The sequence below is a fragment of the Crinia signifera genome, chromosome 11 (assembly GCF_055691185.1).
Source record: "Crinia signifera chromosome 11, ASM5569118v1, whole genome shotgun sequence".
In the NCBI taxonomy this organism is placed as follows: Eukaryota; Metazoa; Chordata; class Amphibia; order Anura; family Myobatrachidae; genus Crinia; species Crinia signifera.
In genome coordinates this window covers 15,260,242-15,273,814 of record NC_139227.1, presented here as the reverse complement: position 1 = coordinate 15,273,814, position 13,573 = coordinate 15,260,242, and positions in this window count along the sequence as shown.

The window sequence follows — 13,573 nt, the reverse complement described above, 5'->3', positions numbered from 1 at the left end:
TCCCACAGCCTAACCATCCCCTCCCACAGCCTAACCATCTCCTCCCACGACCTAACTCTAACCATTCCCTCCCACATCCTAACCCTACCTATCTCCTCTTACAGTATATTCGTAACCATCCCCTCCCACAGCCTAACCCTAAACCTCCCCTCCCACAGCCTAACCATCTCCTCCAACAGCCTAACTCTAACCTTCCCCTCCCACAGCCTAACCCACCCCTAGTTAAAAACCATACCACTCACCATTAGAATTTAGTTGTTTTCCCCGACCGTATTCTGGAGCTGGTATTATGATAGTCTGAATGGTTACTACCAAGATTCTGGCTTCAGTACATTCCTCTTATACATGATATATAGCAATATATTACATACTGTACATAGGGCACACACAAGGTTATTAAACTCTCACAGCTATAGGTGGAATTCAGTTCTGCGGGAAGTGCCGCTGTATATTGCCAACACTGCAAGTTTTCCCTCACATCTACGTGATATAATATGATACGACAGCACATGTCAATGTCAGGGATTTAATTCCTCCTCTTAGGCGCTAAAATACTCACTCTGCACAATTTATGTAAATGAAGGATAATTAAATCACACATCCCATTGCATTATGTATATCAAATAGAGAAGGGGAGATTTGTCCTAAAGAAAACTTCAAACCAGTCAAACTTTAAGAAAGTGATCCAGGGAACGTTAAAGACAAGACTGGTAATACGTATGTGTCCCAGCCAGACGTCAGCCAAGCATGTTCTAAGCAGTTTACAAAATAAAGACCCCAAAAATGGAGTCACAGGCTCCTTCCACACAACAGGTGCCAGGGACTTTCACATCTGGTAAAATGAACAGGTAAGTTAATGTGATGGAAATATATTTTAAACTAGTAAGCAAATGCTTCAAAAGTTAGTCTGCTACCTTGTGATTGCCTCTGTGTTTGTGCATGTGTGAGAGAGAAAAAGATGTAGTTTTACTCACTGGCAATGGATGGCAGTGTTTTGGAGACACACAAACAGACACTAGACTGATATATAGATGATCTTGAAGCTGCTTTATCCACATGAGAATGTATTATGTTTAAACAGTTAAAAAGCACTAAAAAGGCTTCTCTGGCCAGTGTAAGTATCAGCATTGCATCTAATCACAGTGGGTTAATGTGTTTGCCGATAGATGGTACGGCGTATTTCCCACTTGCGCATGTGTAGTGAACGTTTTTCCATTCCTGGTCGGATGTGAGAAGGATTCCTCCAGATCAGCACAAAGGGCCTTATTCTAGTTCACTCTTTCTGACAAAATCCTTCTTAGATGGACAAAACCATGTGCACTGCAGGTGGGGCAGATGTAAAACGTGCAGAGAGAATTAGATTTGGGTGAGTAATTTTGTTTCTGTGCAGGGTAAATACTGGCTGCTTTATTTTTACACTGCAATATAAATCTCACTTTGAAGTAAAACCCCACCCAAATCTAATTTTCTCTGCACAAGTAACATCTGCCCCACCTGCAGTGCACATGGTTTTGTCCATCTAAGAAGGAAATTGACAGAGTGAACCAGAATAACCCCCAAAGAGCTATTATCCAATCTCTTTGTGCAGAAGGCGAGCGTGCTTCAGAAATGTATGGCAGAATGAAGATGGTGTAAGCAGAGCGGTGTCTCCACGCGATTTTGGCTGTGGAGGATCTCATTCGTCAACCATCGGATCACCACACGTGAAATTGCTGCTGCTCTGTCCAACAGCAAGGGAACTGTGCATCACATAATCCATAATGGTTATGCCAGAGTTTGTGCACAGTGGGTGCTCAAGCATCTGTCAGAGAATCAGAAGTCTGTGAGCAGGGGCGTTTGCTTGACCCATACGTTTCGATACGCGGAGCAAGGAACGGATTTCATTACCATTGTAGTGCAGCAGCAATTTCACGTGTGGTGAGCCGACGATTCTGACTAAGGAGATCCTCCACAGGCGAAATTGTGGCAGGGTTGGTGATAACGTGTGATTGCCCGGGTTGTGGAAAGTCCTCGATGTGTCCTACTGCGGACATCACCGGAATATGGTGCACTGTGCAAGACGCTACTCTCTGTGCAAGACGCTGCTCTCTGTGCAAGACGCTGCTCTCTGTGCACCGCCGCCATCCTACGATATATTTCTGAAGCACGCTCGCGTTCTGCATGAAGAAATTGGATAACACAATCTATCAGCAAATACATTAACCCACTGCGTTTATATATAACGCCACTACAGCAAAAGTCTCCTTTTCATTTGGGAACACCTGATATATTAACTATGAACAAAATGTCTACCCACATACAGTATATCCGGTACTTATGTACTAACTGGGCTGCCGATTTTGAAATCGGGTCCATCGCATCGCATCCGACCATATCGCATGCGATGCGATTGACCCGATTTTTCCATAGGATTCAATGTTAAAATGGACTGAGTCCATTTTAACATGGAATTCAATGGGAAAAAGGGGTCCTTTACATAACCCTACTATCCAAGTGGGCATGGAGTTGGATATAAACCTGTGGCGAGCCACCGAGCCCGAAGCGTGGCGAGCGGACACAGAATACCGGCCACTCGCGGGGCTCGCTTCGCTCGCCACGCTTCGGGCTCGGTGGCTCGCTACACTCGCCACAGGTTTATATCCAACTCCATGCCCACTTGGATAGTAGGGTTATGTAAAGGACCCCTTTTTCCCATTGAATTCCATGTTAAAATGGACTCCGTCCATTTTAACATTGAATCCTATGGAAAAATCGGGTCATCGCATCGCATCTGATTGTATGCCTTAAGTTAAGGCATACAATCAAAAAATCGGCAGCCCAGATAATACATAAGTACGGTATATCCAATATATACAGCGCAGAACAGAAATACGAAGCAATTTCTATGTCATATGGATCTAATATGTCACTGACCGGAAACAAGCCGTGTGAGGCCATCCAATACAATCGGCAGATCTACAAATGACATTATTGGAGTGGGGGTGTAAGATTGTCCAGTTGTGGCCTTTTGTATGTTTATTGCATATTTTTACTGTATCTTTGCATTTTTATTGCAAAACTATGTTGCATCATTTTTCAAACTTTGGAATAACACCGAACTCTGCCGGAATCATAGAAATGAATTAAAGGGCGATATATTTCACATGCATCAAAAAAAAATGTAATTTTTTTTTTTTACCCATGGATTCTAAAAAAAAAAAAAAACTCCTCAGTTGGCGTTATTAGGAATGGAAGTGTGTTCTTGGTAACACTATTCTGTCATGTTAGTCTAATTACTATTCAATAGTAATATAATATTGTATATGGATATTTTGTAGTGACACAATATTTGTCATTTTAGCAGTTTCACTAAACCTGTGTAACTTATAACGAATATGGTTTTAAAGTGCAGACTATCAGCATTAATTTGAGATTATTCACATCCAAATTGGAGGAAAGATTTTAGAAATACTGTACGACTATTTTATTGTGTTCCCTAAAAGTAACTGAACAATTGACTCCAAAGCTGTTCCTTGAACAGGTGTGGGCTTTTCCTTTGCTATATCTTTATCCATTAAGCAGGCAAAGGGGTTTATTTACCAATGTCTGGGTTTTCAAATGTGAGGCTGTTGAACAGAACTACCAGTCAAATTCCACTTTTCATTCTACTAGCACATTCTGGAAGATGATAGCTAGCATTTGATTGGTTCTATGAGCAACATCTCCACATTTGAAAACCTGCACTTTAGGAAAGGAAATATACACCGACAGGTCTGGAGTAGTCGTGAACTATCTGATGGATAACCATCAATAGTTCTAGCTATTGATGGTCCGCCATTATCTGGGCCAGACAGAACTCGGGGCGGGACTTCCAGGTGCCGGGAGCGGAGCTATGCTCCGTTCCCGGCACCTTGAAAAAAAAAAAAAGGAAAGAACTGTTCTCCTTTGCCATCGATGTAGGGAAACCATCTGGTTCTCCTATATTGATGTCAAAAGTATTCAGCATCGGCCATAAACCAACGATGATTTCAAATTATCGATGGTCGATGGCCATCCCTACCAGAAAGGAGGGATATTAATATCCAAGTCTACCATCAAGAGAAGATTTCACAAGAGCAAATATGAAGGGTTTACTACAGGGTGCAAACCATACATAAGCTTTGAAATAGAAAGACCAGATTAGACATTGACCAAACAAATACATTAAAGAAGCCAGCCCAGTTCTAGAAGAGGATTCTTTGGATGAAACTAAGATCAACCTGTACTAGAATGATTGGAAAAGAAACAATGGAGGCAGGGCAATGGCATGTTCCTACAAGGTGTCCAATGGTACTGGGTTACTGACGATAAGTCCGAAGCAGCCCAATTAATTCTGAAATGTACAGGGATAATACTGACTGCTTAGATTGTCTTATTCTGCAAAAGCTGATTGGACAATGTTTTACATTATACCTGGACAATGAACATACTGCTCAACCAACCCAGGAGTATTTTAAGGCAAAGTGGGATATTCTGCAATGGGCGAGTCAGTCACCTGATCGCTACCTAATCCAGCAGCGTTTTACCTCCTGAAGACCATACTAAAGGCCAAAAGAAATGATCAAGTCCTGACTGAAGTCTGCTGCAGTAAAGGCCTGGCAAAGCACGTCAAAGGAGAAACCCCAGCATTTCGTGGTGTCCATGGGCTCCAGGCTTCATAAGTCATTGCCTGCAATTGATTCTCAAAGCATTAAACACGAACATTTTATGACTGTTAATTTGTCCAATTACTGTTGAGCCCCTAAAATTTTAATTTTGTGTAAAAATGGTTGCAATGTTTTTGGTTAACTCCAAAATTTGCAGGAAGTCTGCAATTCAATTTCATCTCCATTGTGTAATTTCCAAAATTAGGGAAATTGTGTCAGTGCCCAAATATATATGGATATATACTCTCTCCCCTAAGGATAGACGAGATGGAAACAGCAATTAAGCTCTTTCCAGGTGGACAGGCTCCAGGCTTGGATGGTATTCTCCTGGAATTATATAAAAACATATCTCCTTCTATGCACCTAAATGACTAGATTGGTACAATAAGCGGTTTGTATATTGTTCCCGCCCCAATACTTGTCTGAAGCGGTATAATAGTTCTGCTGAAACCGGGCAGAGATCCCAGCCGCTTTGAATCATGTAGGCTTATTTCACTGATACTTGCTGATGTTAAATTCGTCTCTCGCAGGGACACTCACTTCTCTGTGATAGTTTTGCTTGAAGCGTCAAAAGCGTTTGACTCCGTGGAGAGGGTGTTCTTGTGGGAGACCATGTCCAGAGTTGGAATAGGCTCAGGGTTTATTAGGTGGGCCAAGCTTCTATAATTGTGCCCTCAAGCCAGGATTTCAGTAAATGGTTATACCTCTAAGTCCTTTCCTCTGGCAAGTGGTACAAGGCAGGTTTGCCCCCCCTTTCACCCACCCTATTCACTAATGCGATAGAACCTCTGGCGTGCCTCATATGCACCAACCATTCAATAACCCATAAAATTAACAATTAAGTTCCCCTTAAGATATTTAAATGCATTGACGGCTGTGTAATGTCTGTATTGAGTTTGAATTAAGCTAGATACTGTGACGTGCATGTGTGTGTGACAATGGAGGCATGGTGTTACCATCCTTCAGACTCTACTACTATGCAACCCAGTTGGCCCATCTGTTTTACTGGCTCTGCGAGAATGGGAGTTCCAGGCTTCCCTCCTTGATAGTGGTGACAGGCCCAGCAGTTTCTGGGACACTAAGTGTTTTATTGAGCAACAATGTCAAACTGATCGATTTACTGCTCTTTAGACAGGCAATACAAATCTGGAGGCAGGTGAGCCATATTTTACATAGGACTGGGTGGGACCCAGACAACCCTTTGGGTGGTACCTCTGGTCTCCCAGAACTGTCTGGTTTACAAATATGTGAATTCTGGGGTGTAACATCAATTAGCCAATTATACTCTGGAACTATCTTTTTAAACCGTTCAACAGCTTCGGATTGACTACTGTATACCTAATGAACACTTTTCAGGTACCTACAACTTGGACATGCCTGTCAAGCACAATTCCCTTATGATCCCCCATTAATACAGGACAATTGCTGGCATCGGGCGGCACAACTAGGGCGATCTCTAGGTTCTATTTGGACCTCCTGACATCGCACCACAAAAATGGCCTGCCTCGCCTGAGAGCTAGACCACAAGAGACCTGGGGAGCCTCCATGTTTCCGCTACCTCATCTAGATTTACACAAATTCAGCTTTTTATATTACAGTATGTAGAGTATATCTGACCCCCATAAGATTGCTCAGAATTGGGGGTAGGAATTATTCTAAATGTCTCATGCTGGGTACACACCAGGACGACAAGGGTCCGATCCCATCAATCTAGAACCAATTACGACCGATTGGATGTATTTTGTGTGGTGATTGGGCCCTTTTCTGTTCTGATCCGATCGGATGCGCGGTCCGGCCGGTCGGTCGTTATTCAGATCCTACCTGCAGCAGGTAGGATCTGGAAACAACCATACACCCGGTTGCGGGTCGCCATCGGATCGGAACCCGCTTACGGTGCACATTGTGAGCGTCGGATGAGACACTGAAGACCCACTCACGATGTGCATCATGAGCGGGTCGTCCTGGTGTGTACCCCACATTAAGTGCGCCTCCCCAGATGGCTCTTTCTGGCACACGGTATGGGACTGCTCAATTCTCTCTAAATTTTGGCAGGAGACCACTCGAACCATAGCAACCACAGGTATTCCCCTTCATACTTTACCCCAACAATATGTATCCTAGCAGCATTGAGACAAACCCACCCAACATTATGTTGTCCGCATGTGTACAGTGATAAGGGTGTGTGTTGCTAGAGCCCCATCTGGTACTACATTTACTGAATGGAGATCTCTGACCAATGAAACTGGGAGACATGAAATATTTGTCTAGATGTTCCGAAAATAAATATTATGATATCTGGAATAGGTGGATTGATCCCCGATACGTGCATCACTACTGACCAGCAGTGATCATTGTAAATGGTCTTCTGGTGCCCATTCTGGTATACAGTAGGAATATTAATGAACCATACAGTTGTGTATCATATGCACCACTAATCTGTTCACTTTTCTTATATTAACCTATGTGTCTGTCCTAATGCTTTCTTGCTTCTATCATAAAATACCTGTGTGATTACCTATTTCCTGTGGGATTACCCCTTTACATGTGGGATTACCCATTTACCTGCGTATACCCCTTTACCTGCGAATACCCTGTGTGCTGGACATTTCCATGACAAACGTTTGATATATTGAGCTTTTCCTCTGTTGCTCCATGCAACGTTCCAATTGTGCGGACTGAGCTTTCTCCAAGTTTAACCAGAAGAATCCCATACAGGCGCATATAAGCGAAAATCAAGATTGGTTCATCCTTAGCATGCATGACATCGGTGAAAATACATAACTGTAATCTGACTGCAGTAGTAGACTAGGCCATAATCATTTGAGTACATGTCAGCAGCCTCTGTCCTCAGGGCCCCACAAAGTGCACATTTCCTTTTTCTTTTTAAAACGTGACAGATGGTGACCTGTACGGGGTCCTGAGGATAGAGTTTGAGAACCGCTGCATTATAGACTTGGATACTGTAATTCCTGTTCCCATGGTGTTTAATTCTCCAAACATGCAGTAGATGGTGCTGTGGACTAATCTATTTACAGCAGTTTTCCATATACAGATGGTGTATACTGCGATAAGCAGCGTGCAATGCGACACATTATCGAGTGGATCGCAACTCATCGGATCGCACGTGTGCATTTTGCATGCGATGCGATCCGCGGGCAGAACGAAAAGCACATACTTTTTGTACTGAGCGATGCCCGCGGGACCGCACGCAGCTTATCGCAGCATGTATGGGGACCTTATCCGAATATCCCAAAACAGAGAGAGTCTGAAAACCATAGGTTTTCAAAAAAAAGTAACATCTACCCCACCTGCAGTGCACATGGTTTTGTCCATCTAAAGGTGCGTACACACGGGAGATATATTGCCCAGTGTCTCCTTTTCATCAGCGACCAGAGATGGTCGCTGATGAAAGGGAACCTCTGCCGGGGGAGCCGCAGAGGAAACCAAATCAGCTGGTTGCAGGAGCATGTTCCTGCGACCAGCGATTAGAATGGGGCTGAAAACGGGAGCGCGCACCTGGCGATTTATCGCCGGGGCACACTCCCTTCACTGGCAATATGGTCGCCAGCGACCATATTTCCAGCGATTATACCCCATATCGCTGCCCTGTGTACACGGCTTAAGAAGGATTTTGTCAGAAAGAGTGAACTAGAATAAGGCCCTGAGAGACTAGGGATAGATTAAAGCATATAATATATTAATAAACTTAAGGTCCATACACACTGGGTGATTATGCCCAGTGTGTATGATCGCTGCGGGGAAAGCCGCTCCGTGCATACACACTGAGCGGCTTTCCCCCTGCCCGGCGCCGTCAGCGGGGAGAGGACGGCTTTGCATAGCGGAGCACTATTTAAAGCCGCTCATCTGCTGGTGATACCAGCAGATGAATGGCTTTCCTGGCGATGATGCGGGAGCGCGCAGCAGCGCTCATCGCCGGGCCATACACACTGGGCGGCTTTGTGCTGAAAGTCACTCAAACCTGCTGTTTTGATTGGCTTTCAGCTCAAAGTCGCCCAGTGTGTATGGGCTTTAACCTTTGAATTTGACATTTTCTCTTACAGCAGTTGGACTTTTTTTTCCCTTTAAATTGCAAGTAGTATATAGAGTAGATGCTACTGTAAGTACATGGATAATAATTTATTTTTTTCTTGACCTCAACTGTAGATATTCACATGCTACCACTCTCAGATCAGACTCTTTTTTTGTGATGGGCCACTATATTTTAACCAGTATCTAAGTGAATTAGCTTTTGTTAGAATGATTTGATTGGTTATAGAAATAGTTGTTGCCAGCGACTACTACTGCCCCCCAACATACACACACACACTGCATGGGGGGGGGAGGCAGTTAACAAGTAAAAACATTCATGTAATTCATACTTGCCTAACCTCCCAAAACCTCAAAAAGGCTCTCAAAAATTGTGTGGCCCTCGGAAAGGTGGGTGAGTACCCCATATCCTCGCCACACCCCCGCATCCCCCTCCGCAGCAGAGTCAAATACCACCAACCACAGAGCTTTGGGGAGGGGTGGATCTATAATGATGCAAATTGTGTCATTTCGCATCATTTGTTTGTCTGAAAGGGTTGGGATCGTTTGGTTGACAGTCATTAGGTCGACATGGGTCTAGGTCAACATGAGTTTAGGTCGACACAAGCATTAGGTCATCAGTGTCTAGGTCGACAGTCAAAAGGTCGACATTGGGTTTTTCACTGTTTTTTTACTCGAATGTCAACACAATTTCCAGTGCACCGCATCCCTTTGCATCGCTCGCAATGCTTTGGGCACTATTTTATTCTCCCACCACGCCCTTGTGGATGGTAGGGCATGAAATACAGCCTGTCGGCACATGTCGGCTCAAAAAAACTGTGAAAAACCCCATGTCGACCATTTGGCTGTTGACCTAATGCTTGTGTCGACCTTGACCCATGTCGACCTATTCCCATGTCGACCTAACAGTGTTGACCTAATGATTGTCGACCAACTTGCTGTAGACCCAATGACCGTCTGAAATGGGGATGGGGCTTGATGAGATCAGAGTCTGTCTCTGCCCTGTGTACTGGATGCACCTCTCATCTTATGTCTCCTCTATATGCCCTAATCTCCTGTGAAACTAGCCAATGGGAGTCTAGGGACAGGCTTATAGAGGACAGACAAGCTGAGTGCTGCGTCTCATGAAGCAGTGGACATTAACAACATAGTTGCCGACTTTTATGCTGCCCTCTCTGGGAGAGGGCAGCCAGCTCACTGAAGTAGGGGGGCGGGGCCATCACCGGGATGGAAAAAGGTGGTTCGGGGGCGGGCTGCTCTATCGGGGGTGTGTCATTTTAACCCCGCCCCCCACAGTGCAATGTCGGTATTTCAGTCATTGCACTGCGGGGGGTGGGGCTAAAATGACGCAATTGCGTCATTTGACCCGCGGACCCCCCCCCCCGCCGGGTGGGGGTTCGAGGGTGATGGATATGCGGGAGGGTTGCCCCCCTTTAGGGATGGCCATCGGCACATCCCCATACCTCCCAACTTCTGTCCGTATGAAATAGGGCTGCGCGAGCGCCCGAAAAGGGGGCGGGGCGTATGCAAATGAGGGCGCGGCTTATGCTAATTAGCCACGACCTCATTTTCATACGAGAATAGACGCTATGCGCACAGCGTCTATTCTACTAGATTGGGGGTCTCCCAACTGCCACCCCCCGCAGCGGGACAATGCCTGCCGCGGGTGGGACAGCGGGACAGGACCCGAAAATCGGGACTGTCCCTCTAAAATCGTGACAGTTGGGAGGTATGCATCCCCCAGCGAAGGCTTCTAGAGCAGGAACCATCGATGGCTATAAACCATTCTACCTCACACCATCGATGGTTCCTGCCATCGCTTAGCCGCGCATGTGCAGAGCAACGGGACGGGTCGCTGTGGGCAGCCTGCCTGGCCGGGATCCGTGCTCATGCGCAGAAGAAACTTTAGCTATCAATACAGTTTAAGTTTCATTTGTGCATGCGCGCACCTCCCAGCAGGGCGGGCTGCCAGGAGCGACACCGCTGGACGCAATGACGCTGCGCACGCAGTGCGCATGAGCCCACAACTTTTACCATCGGAAGCCATCCATCGATGGCATATAACTATTAGACCATCCACTATCGATGCCCAAAACATCGAGCACTAGGTCCCAACCATCGATGTTTTGGGAACATCGATAGTCGATGGCCATCCCTACCCCCCTTTCTGGGGGGCCAGGAGAGCCATGTCAGGGCTGCGACACATAACCGAAATGTCTATCAAGAGTTAAACTGTCCCCTTGAAGTTCTTTACACTGACATTTTTGGTCCGGCACCTTAATAAACAGTCGGGCTGGTTACATGTCACATCTAAATTTCCATTTTAGGCTCAGATGAAATCTATGTAAATGGCACAAATGATGCACAAGCCCCAATTACAGCCACCTCTGACGTGACCTGCCAATCAGTCGCACTCACTGAAACGCAAACGTCGGCAGAACCATGTTCATTACAATTCTTCATACTGTACAAATCTCAGGTTTGCATTTGTGTCCCAAAAACCAATGTGTTCCCCGCAGCTAATATGGTTCCTCTGTACTGATCTATGCTACTTGCTGCTTCCCAATTATCACCATCCTATCGCCTAAAGAATGTATACAAGGCTTTTCTACTACAGTTAGTTGGGTATATAAATGACAGAGAGAACACCGCCCCAAGGGACCTTCACCTGTGGGTCATTGCTTCTATATTTACGGTGGTAAGAAAAATGATCAACAAAAGCTGCTTCTGTAGGGGAAAGTGAGTCCAATTTGAAATGAAAACATGATTCTTACCAATTATTTCAGTGTTACTGACAGTGAGGTGTCCGCTTGGGGAAGCAGTACCACACATTAGGGTGTACAATACTGATGTGCCTATGCCAGTGTAAAGACAGCGTGTGTGACTGTGTCATAGATAGATAGATACATACACACAAATCATATACATATATAGAGAGAGAGAGAGAGAGCATTGTAAGAGGGCCAACAAAGCATGGAGTAACTGAGGGAAGAGGGCCAATGAGAACTGAGGAGATCAGATGAGTGGAGGAGAGGAATCGGAGAAGTCAGATATTGTTGACAGAAAATTGCAGGTAGTAAAGGTTTAAGTATAGTGTAGGTTTAAACCATAGTTACCTCCCCTCCTGCATTCTGCAGGAGACTCCCTGACATAGCAGCAATCTCCCTCACTCCCTCATTAGTCTAGCAATCTCCCTCATGTCACCTAGCTCACATTACACTGTCATACCTCCCAACTGTCACGATTTTAGAGGGACAGTCCCGATTTTCGGGTCCTGTCCCACCCGCGGCAGGCATTGTCCCGCTGCGGGGGGGTGACAGTTGGGAGACCCCCAATCTAGTAGAATAGACGCTGTGCGCATGCGCACAGCGTCTATTCTCGTATGAAAATGAGGTCGCGGCTAATTAGCATAAGCCGCGCCCTCATTTGCATATGCCCCGCCCCCTTTTCGGGTGCTCACGCGGCGGAGTGTCCCTATTTCATACGGACAGAAGTTGGGAGGTATGCACTGTTACATCATAGTTACCTCCCCTCCTGCATTCTGCAGGAGACTCCCTGACATAGCAGCAATCTCCCTCTCTCCCTCATTAGTCTAGCAATCTCCCCCATGTCACCTACCCCACATCACACTGTTAAATCATAGTTACCTCCCCTCCTGCATTCTGCAGGAGACTCCCTGACATAGCAGCAATCTCCCTCTCTCCCTCATTAGTCTAGCAATCTCCCTCATGTCACCTAGCCCACATTACACTGTTACATCATAGTTACCTCCCCTCCTGTATTCTGCAGGAGACTCCCTGACATAGCAGCAATCTCCCTCATTAGTCTAGCAATCTCCCTCATGTCATCTAGCCCACATTACACTGTTACATCATTGTTACCTCCCCTCCTGCATTCTGCAGGAGACTCCCTGACATAGCAGCATACCTCCCCTCCTGCATTCTGCAGGAGACTCCCTGACATAGCAGCAATCTCCCTCTCTCCCTCATTAGTCTAGCAATCTCCCTCATGTCACCTAGCCCACATTACACTGTTACATCATAGTTACCTCCCCTCCTGCATTCTGCAGGAGACTCCCTGACATAGCAGCAATCTCCCTCTCTCCCTCATTAGTCTAGCAATCTCCCTCATGTCATCTAGCCCACATTACACTGTAACATCATTGTTACCTCCCCTCCTGCATTCTGCAGGAGACTCCCTGACATAGCAGCAATCTCCCTCTCTCCCTCATTAGTCTAGCAATCTCCCTCATGTCACCTAGCCCACATTACACTGTTACATCATAGTTACCTCCCCTCCTGCATTCTGCAGGAGACTCCCTGACATAGCAGCAATCTCCCTCTCTCCCTCATTAGTCTAGCAATCTCCCTCATGTCATCTAGCCCACATTACACTGTAACATCATTGTTACCTCCCCTCCTGCATTCTGCAGGAGACTCCCTGACATAGCAGCAATCTCCATCTCTCCCTCATTAGTCTAGCAATCTCCCTCATGTCACCTAGCCCACATTACACTGTTACATCATAGTTACATTGCATTCTGCAGGAGACTCCCTGACATAGCAGCAATCTCCCTCATGTCACCTAGCCCACATTACACTGTTACATCATAGTTACCTCCCCTCCTGCATTCTGCAGGAGACTCCCTGACATAGCAGCAATCTCCCTCTCTACCTCATTAGTCTAGCAATCTCCCTCATGTCATCTAGCCCACATTACACTGTTACATCATTGTTACCTCCCCTCCTGCATTCTGCAGGAGACTCCCTGACATAGCAGCAATCTCCCTCTCTCCCTCATTAGTCTAGCAATCTCCCTCATGTCACCTAGCCCACATTACACTGTTACATCATAGTTACATT